The following is a 7,534-nucleotide window of genomic DNA, read 5'->3' as shown; positions in this document are numbered from 1 at the left end:
CTCAACTTAATTTCTTCCCCTAACTACTAACACTCAGGTTCATGCCCTTATCATCTCCTCTCTGGATTACTACCGTAGTCTCCTAACTACTCCCTGCCTCCTGTCTTGTCTCCTGAAATAAATTTTCTACAAAGCCATGCCAGAGTTATCTGAAAGGCATATCTGACCATGTCATTCTCCTGCGTGAGACCCAACAATGGCTCCCTCCTGCCAAGCCAGGTAAAGCCCAGATGCCCTGATGAGGCATTTAAGCCTTTTGTGGTCTGGCTCCTAGTGTCCTCTCCAGCCCCATCTCTCACCCATGCTGGCCTTGACAGCTCTGTCCCAAAGTAGAATTTCCCCCTCCATACACAACACAACACCAGAGTGCTGATGTCTCTCTTTACATGCCAGTGTAAGTCCTATTTTTATTTTAAGATCCATTTTATTTATTTTATTTTATATTTTGGCCATGCCTCACAGCTTGCAGGATCTTAGTTCCTCGACCAGGGATCGAACCCGGGACCACGGCTATGAAAGTGCTGAGTCCTAACCACTGGACTGCCAGGAAATTCCCTTAAGATTCATTTTAGTAATCACTTCCTCCAGATGATTTCCAAATTCTGCATCTTAGCCCACGATGACTGCGTTCCCCTCCTCTGTGGTCCCATGACACCTTGTACACATCTTTTTAAAAATCACTTTACTTGCCACATTGTTCTAAAATGATCTGGAATGGCTCTGTTTCCCCTACTAGATTATGAACTTCCTGAGCATAGGACCATGTCTTATTCATTTCTGTAATCTTGGCTGCAACCAAACATAAATCAATGACTTCATTTGGGTTCTGATTCTCCCAATCCCTCCCCTTCACTGATCTTAGTAAGCCAACCATGATGATTTATGACTTGTGACTGAAAGACAGAGATGGGAAATAGTCCCATTTCAAGGCTGATTTCAACTCAAGTTAATTACCAGAGAGTTATAGATTCTTAGACTTAGGAGAGCAATTCCAGGTAATCTAGTTCCACTACCCACCTGGCACTTGGAGGCCCTTCTTCAACATTTCTACAAGTTGTCGGGTTATGGAGTCCTTCAAGTGTGGTGTAATGGTGCTAGGAGTGTGAGGAAACCTCAGTTCACTGGAGGCTTCCTCTTTCTACCCTCCTCTTTCAGGATGTTGTGTGAGAAAATAATGAAGTAAGAAGTTATTTGTATTAGAACACACGTCTCTACGTACATGTGCACACACATACACAGGATACGTTTAAATCTGTAAATTGCCTAAGATGATGAACAGAAGGCTATTACCTAAAATGTTAAACATAAGTTAGGGACTGAGATAGTACTCAGAGAAAAGATTATTTGTAATTTGAAGTTAAAACCATCTGTCAAATCAAGAGGCTCAGAGTCAAAAGCATATGGGTAGGTAGACTCCATAGATGGATGGCAGGGGACAAGAACCCACCTGGGCAAGGGACTGCCAGCTGGAACCAGCACTCTGAGCACCAGTCTAGCTCTACAAGAAAAAGAGGGGACTGAGCTTGAAGCAGAAGCTTCAGGTACCACTTTGTCTCAGAGTTTTGTGAGGTACACCTTACTAACTTATGCATATCCGAGTTGAACTCAATGTGCTCGAGCTGCTTAAGCTTGCATTTTACATGGGTGAAGAGGTTCTCTCTCCTTATCTTTTTTTTTTTTTTTTTGCTTGCTGGTCTTGTAGGAAATAGAGATTTATCTGTGGGTGAGCAGAATAACAAACTCAAATAATTCTTTAAATTCTGTCTTTGCCACTTGTTCTTAATTCTAAGTAGTTTGGGGGTAAAAGCTATTACAAAGGAAGGTATTAAAGTGTTTAAAAGTGGAAAACTTACTTTGTCCAGAAGTCATTCAGTCCATCCTGGTATAGCCTCTTTGGTGGCTATTCCCTTGGTTGAGCTGAAGTCTGTCTTTCTATGGCTTCCACTCATTGATCCTAGCTCTAACCCAGGGCCACATGGAACAAATCCAAATGATCTGTCACATTATGGTCCCTGAATATCCTGAGGCAGTTTGCTTGTGAGATCAGAAGTTACTGAACTCATGAACATTGTGTGCTTAGCACAGTGCTGGCTCACGATAGCGCCTCATAACTAGTAGCCGTTATTATTTGTTGTACTATCACACTGCCTGTGAACCATTTCTTCCTTCATAAGCCAAGCCCTTTTAGGAAAGTCATTCACTGATGTCATAGAATTAACCAAAACAGAGGTCCCCACTTAATTACATCAATAATTCTACTGTAAATGTCAGACACCAGGGTGCTGGGCAACTGGAGATGTCCTTCCTCTACCCTCCACTACCTGCACCTTAACTTCATTAAGCAGCAAATCATCCTTGAAGACTTGGCTCAAGTTATTTCCTCTTTGAATCTCTTTCCCCACCTCCAAGGAGAACTGACCACTCCATTTCTTCCCTTGATTTGAGACTGAATACTGTCTGTATTTCTTTTTGATTCCCCTCATTGCCCCCCACTATCTAGAATACTGAACTACTCTTGGAATCTGTGGTGTCAAGCAGAATGCCTGGAACACAGCGTGTTATAAATATTTATTAAAGGAATGATAGTATTTGGGGGTATCAGGTTATACAATATTTATTCACTCAATATTCATGCCATATTATCTTTACTTAAGTACAAAGACTTTTCCAATCATGTCACTTAGAGGTCATTTCACCCACTGCTCACCCACCCACCCACTGGGCCACCAGTCTCTTGTCTCTCTCTTCAGCAATGATGAGGTGGATATCTTTTCCTTGGGGAATAGAAATCCATATTTTGTTGCCTTTGCCAATAACAAAAATGTTGGAGAGCCAGGTGGCAAAGTTGTTGCCATTGGCATCTTTCACAGGAACCACATCCAAAGAACCAGTGTGTCTCTCTCTGTTGGTGATCATAGCAGTTCTTCCCAGGTTAGCACCTCTGGTCACCAGACACAGGGTACCAGTGTCAAACTTGAAGAAGTTGGTGGTTTGCCACTTTCCAAATCGATCTGAATGGTGTTGTTCACTTTGATGAGGGAATCAGGGTAGCAGATTGTGCAAGCATTATGGGTAACCAGATGAGGGATTCCTTTTGTGCGCACAAAGATCTTTCTCACTTTGCACAACTTGTACTTGGCCTTCTTAAGTGTAATACGATGAACAGCTAAGCCACCCTTGGTGTCATAGATCAGATGGAAATTCTCTCAGTCTAGTCAATGCTGATGACGTTCATAAATTCAGCAGAGTAGGTTATATCATTTTGGACCTTGCCATCAATCTTAATGAACTGCTGCATGCAGATCTTTACTTCATCTCCTGTTAGGGCATACTTAAACCTGTTCCTTAGGAAAATGATGAGAAGGAGACATTTTCTCAGCTTGTGGGGACTTGTAGATGGACAAGGAGCAAACACACTGACCAGTTTATCCACCATCCAATGCTTTGGAGCTGCTACACTCTTCAGATGCTTCTTGGGACCAAGGTCCATGGCATGAAAAGAGGACCGCCTTCTTCCAGTGCACTGATAAAATAGCTAAGTTATAAAATTTTTAGAGCTGGATGGAAATTTTAAAGATTTCTCCATGCCTCATTCCTCCATTTCAGTGGTTCTCAACCTTGACTTCATATTGGAAAGTACTGGGGAGTTTTAAAAACTCCTGAGGACTGAGTCCTACCCACAAAGATTCTCATGTAATTAAAGAATTACATGTGTGTAATTACCCAGAAACCTGGCAGCTTAAAACGGCAACTGATTTATCATGTCTGTGATTCTGAGGAGCGGGGCAGGGCTCAGCTGGGGAATTCCTCAGTTCCAAGCGACATTGCTTGAGGTCACTCAGAGGTAATCAGCTGGAGGTTAGGCTGCTGTGGAGGATCAAAGACAGACTCACTCACATGTCTGGCTCCTGCAGGGATTCTTGGACGGTCAGGATCAGCCAGGTCTGTCAACCAGAGCACCTACATATGGCCTCTCCTGTGAGGGTCTCAAGGCATTAGGGCTAGGACAGCCTCCTCCCCTCCTCCTTCTTATTCCTCTGCCTTTTCCTATTCTTTTCTTTTTTAATATATGACATCATTTGCCATTTTTCTTGGTTTTTTTTGTGGTAAAATATACATAACATAAAATTTACCTTTTTAACCATTTTAAAGTTTCATTACGTACATTCACAATTTAGTACAATCATATGTCTTTTTCCAAAATTTTTTCATTGCCTCAAACAGAAACCCTGCACCTACTAAGCAATAACTCCCCATTCTCCATTCCTCCTTCCCCTCAACCCCTCTACTTTCTGCCTCTATGAATTTACCTATTCTAGGAATATCATATAAGTGGAATCATACAATATTCATTCTTTGTGTTTGGCTTAGCTCACTTAACATAATGTCTTCAAGGTTCATCCATGTTGTAGTATGTGTCAGAACCTCATTTCTTTTTATGGATGATTACTATTCCATTGTATACATGCCACATTTTGTATATCCGTTCATCTGTTGATCGTCATTCGGGTGGTTTCCACCTTTTAGCTATTGTGAATAATGCGGCTGTAAACATGACTGTACAAATATCTGTTCAAGTCCCTGCTCTCAATTCCTTTGCATATATACCTAGGAGTGGAATTGCTGGACCATTTGGTAATTCTATGTTTAGCTTTGTAAAGAGCCATCAAACTGTTCTCCATAGTGGCTACACCAATTTTATGTTCCTATAAGCAGTGCATGAGTGTCCCAATTTCTACACGTCTTCACCAACATATTTTATTTTCTGCTTTTAAAAATAGTAATTATCCTAATGGGTGTGAAGTGGTATTTCATTGTGGTTTTGATATACGTTTTCCTAATGACTAGTGATGTTGAACATTTTTTGATATGCTTATTGGCCATTTGTGTATCTTCTTTGGAGAAATGTTTATTCAAGTCTTTTGCCCACTTTTAAATTGAGTTATTTTGTTTTTGTTTTTAAGTTGTATATTTGGACTTCTTACATGCCAGCTCGTGGTGTTCAGAAAGAGGATTCTAAGAGACCCAGGTGGAAGCTGCAAGACTTCCTATGACTTAGCTTTAGAAGTCCTAAGACTTCACTTCTGCTTTATTTTATAGGTCACACAGGCCATCGAAGTCAGCCCATATTCCAGGCGAGGGCTAGCAAAAAATGTGTGGCCATCTTTAATCCAACAGAGTACAATATTAAAATTAACTAAAACAATTCAATTGTTTGAATAGCAATAACAATAATAATGAATGCTGCTACAACTTTGGATTAATATGGCTTCTTTTCTTCTGAGGTCTTGAAGTGCTTTCATCTATAAAAACCTTCACCATGGGATTTTTACACATTTTAGAGATCTTTAATTATGATGTAGAGCACAGTTACTTGATTTTTAAAATCACTTAGCTGATTTGCTTTTATAATGATGGGATGAGGCAGGAGACTTGGGTTTCAATTTTGGCCCTGTCACTAACTGGCTGACTGGCCTCCCTTGGGGGATGAGCTAGATGTCCTTTAACTTCTTTTCTAGCTTGGATACAGTGTTGTTTTTAAGAAGGAAGATGAATTGATCAAGAATTAGGATGTAGAAAATGTCTAAGTACAGGGCAATTTGTTGCCTAGAAATATTCCCATGTGTCATTTATTCACTATGACAGAGAAGTAACTTCAGCTTAATGACAATTGTTATAATAAGATTTTAAAATAGTATCAGCAGACATACATACACAGTTGTGATAGGAGCTGAAGGGGGGCTGAAGAAATGTCTTGGAGCTTTGAGGCAGAAGGGCAAGAAGATAAGACATAGAGCAGTTCACAGGTCAGCCAGGTGCAAAGGAACAAGGAATATGGCTTTCTAGATCAAAGTCTTTGTCTAAGAGTGGTATATAGCAAGAAGATCTGCAAACAATGGCTAAATCCATAAGACAAAATATGCAGCAATAGGGTAGTGTTGGGGTGAGAAGAAAAGGCACCGAGCATTTGTAGTGTGTGTCTTTTATATGCCAAGTGCAGGGCTGGTTGTTTTATATTGAACTCATTAAAAAAAATTTTTTTATTGAAGTATAGTTGATTTACAGTGTGTTGTTTAGTTTCTACTGTACAGTAAAGTGACTCAGTTATATACACACACACACACACACACATACATATATATATTTTTTCATATTCTTTTCCATTATGGTTTATCACAGTATAGTGAATATAGTTCTCTATGCTATACAGTAGGATCTTGTTGTTTATCCATCCTATATATAATAGTTTACATCTGCTAATCCCAAACTCCCAATCCTTCCCTTCCACATCCCCCCCTCTTTGGCAACCACAGTCTGTTCTCTATGTCTGTGAGTCTGTTTCTGTTTTATAGATAGGTTCATTTGTGTCACATTTTAGATTCCACATATAAGTGATATCATATGGTTCGTCTTTCTCTTTCTGACTTATTTTGCTTAGTATGATAATCTCTAGATCCATCATGTTGCTGCAAATGGCATTATTTCATTCTTTTTAATGGCTGTATACTGTACTCATTTGATTTTCACAGGCAACTGCATGAGTAAGCATTACTTTCCCCTACTCCCTGTTTTACAAATGAGGAAACTGATGCGCAGCATTTTGTGCATGGTCCCACGGCTAAAGGCCTTGGAGATACCAAAGCTCATGTTTTTCCTGCATCAAGCTGCCTGCAATAAGCCAAGACACCATATTTACAGGAGTACACTGTTTGGAAAAAATTCATATTAGTAGACGCAGTCTTCCCAACCTTAGAATGTAATCACCATCAGTTTTATAGCTCCTCTTTGAAAATGAAGAGAATATATCCTCTCAAGCTTGATTTGGAGGATCACTCACTGGTTGTTTCTGATTACTTGCAAAATTCTCCACTATCATCTGATTACTTCATGTAGAGAAAAATGATCCTTAATAGAAGAGATAATTTTAGTAATTTAAGTAAGTTAGTTCTTTAAAAAGTATGAAATTTATGGGTGGATCTCAAGGGCATTTGTACTGAGTCTTGAGCAGATGAGTTTCCTGTTCTTCCCCTATGAGGAGAGAACCCCTTCTTTGTATTCGTGCAGGATCTCAGGCCCATAGGTTTTCATAGCTCTCGCCTAGGGCAAGGGGCTTTTATTTCTACCCTTTTCCCAGAAGTGGTGGATCTTTGCCTGGGTCCCTGCATGGGAGGCTTTACTACTCTCTTTCTGCCCCTTAGCTTCTCAAAGCCTTTGCTGTATATGAGAGAAGGTTGTGGGGAAGTGGGCTGTGATCAGTGGGAGACGATCATTACCTGGAATACCTGAGCCCCCAAAGGGGACTCTCTCCTTCCTCCTGCTCTTCCCCCAATCTTTCTTGTGATCACCTGGTGGATAAGAGCTTGGGAATAAGTGCAATGTTCCTTGAAGAAGTCTGGGGTTCCCATTTATTCTAAACTGATACACCAGCCCACATTTGGCCTTTAAGAATTTGTTAAAAGTTTAGCTGTTTTCTTCTTACCTACCTTAATGGTGGCCAATCCTTCCTTCCATGCTGTGCCAAAGGTAAATTTTA

General features: G+C 40.3%; 1 pseudogene; it reads right to left on the bottom strand.

Annotated features, from left to right (window-relative positions):
• Positions 1-2,703: 2,703 nt before the first annotated feature.
• LOC102973289 (40S ribosomal protein S4-like) lies at positions 2,704-3,490 on the bottom strand (annotated as a pseudogene).
• Positions 3,491-7,534: the final 4,044 nt, after the last annotated feature.

Source organism: Physeter macrocephalus, chromosome 2 (assembly GCF_002837175.3).
Source record: "Physeter macrocephalus isolate SW-GA chromosome 2, ASM283717v5, whole genome shotgun sequence".
NCBI lineage: Eukaryota > Metazoa > Chordata > Mammalia > Artiodactyla > Physeteridae > Physeter > Physeter macrocephalus.
Note: the sequence above shows the minus strand (reverse complement) of the source record. Positions and strands in the feature narration are given on the sequence as shown.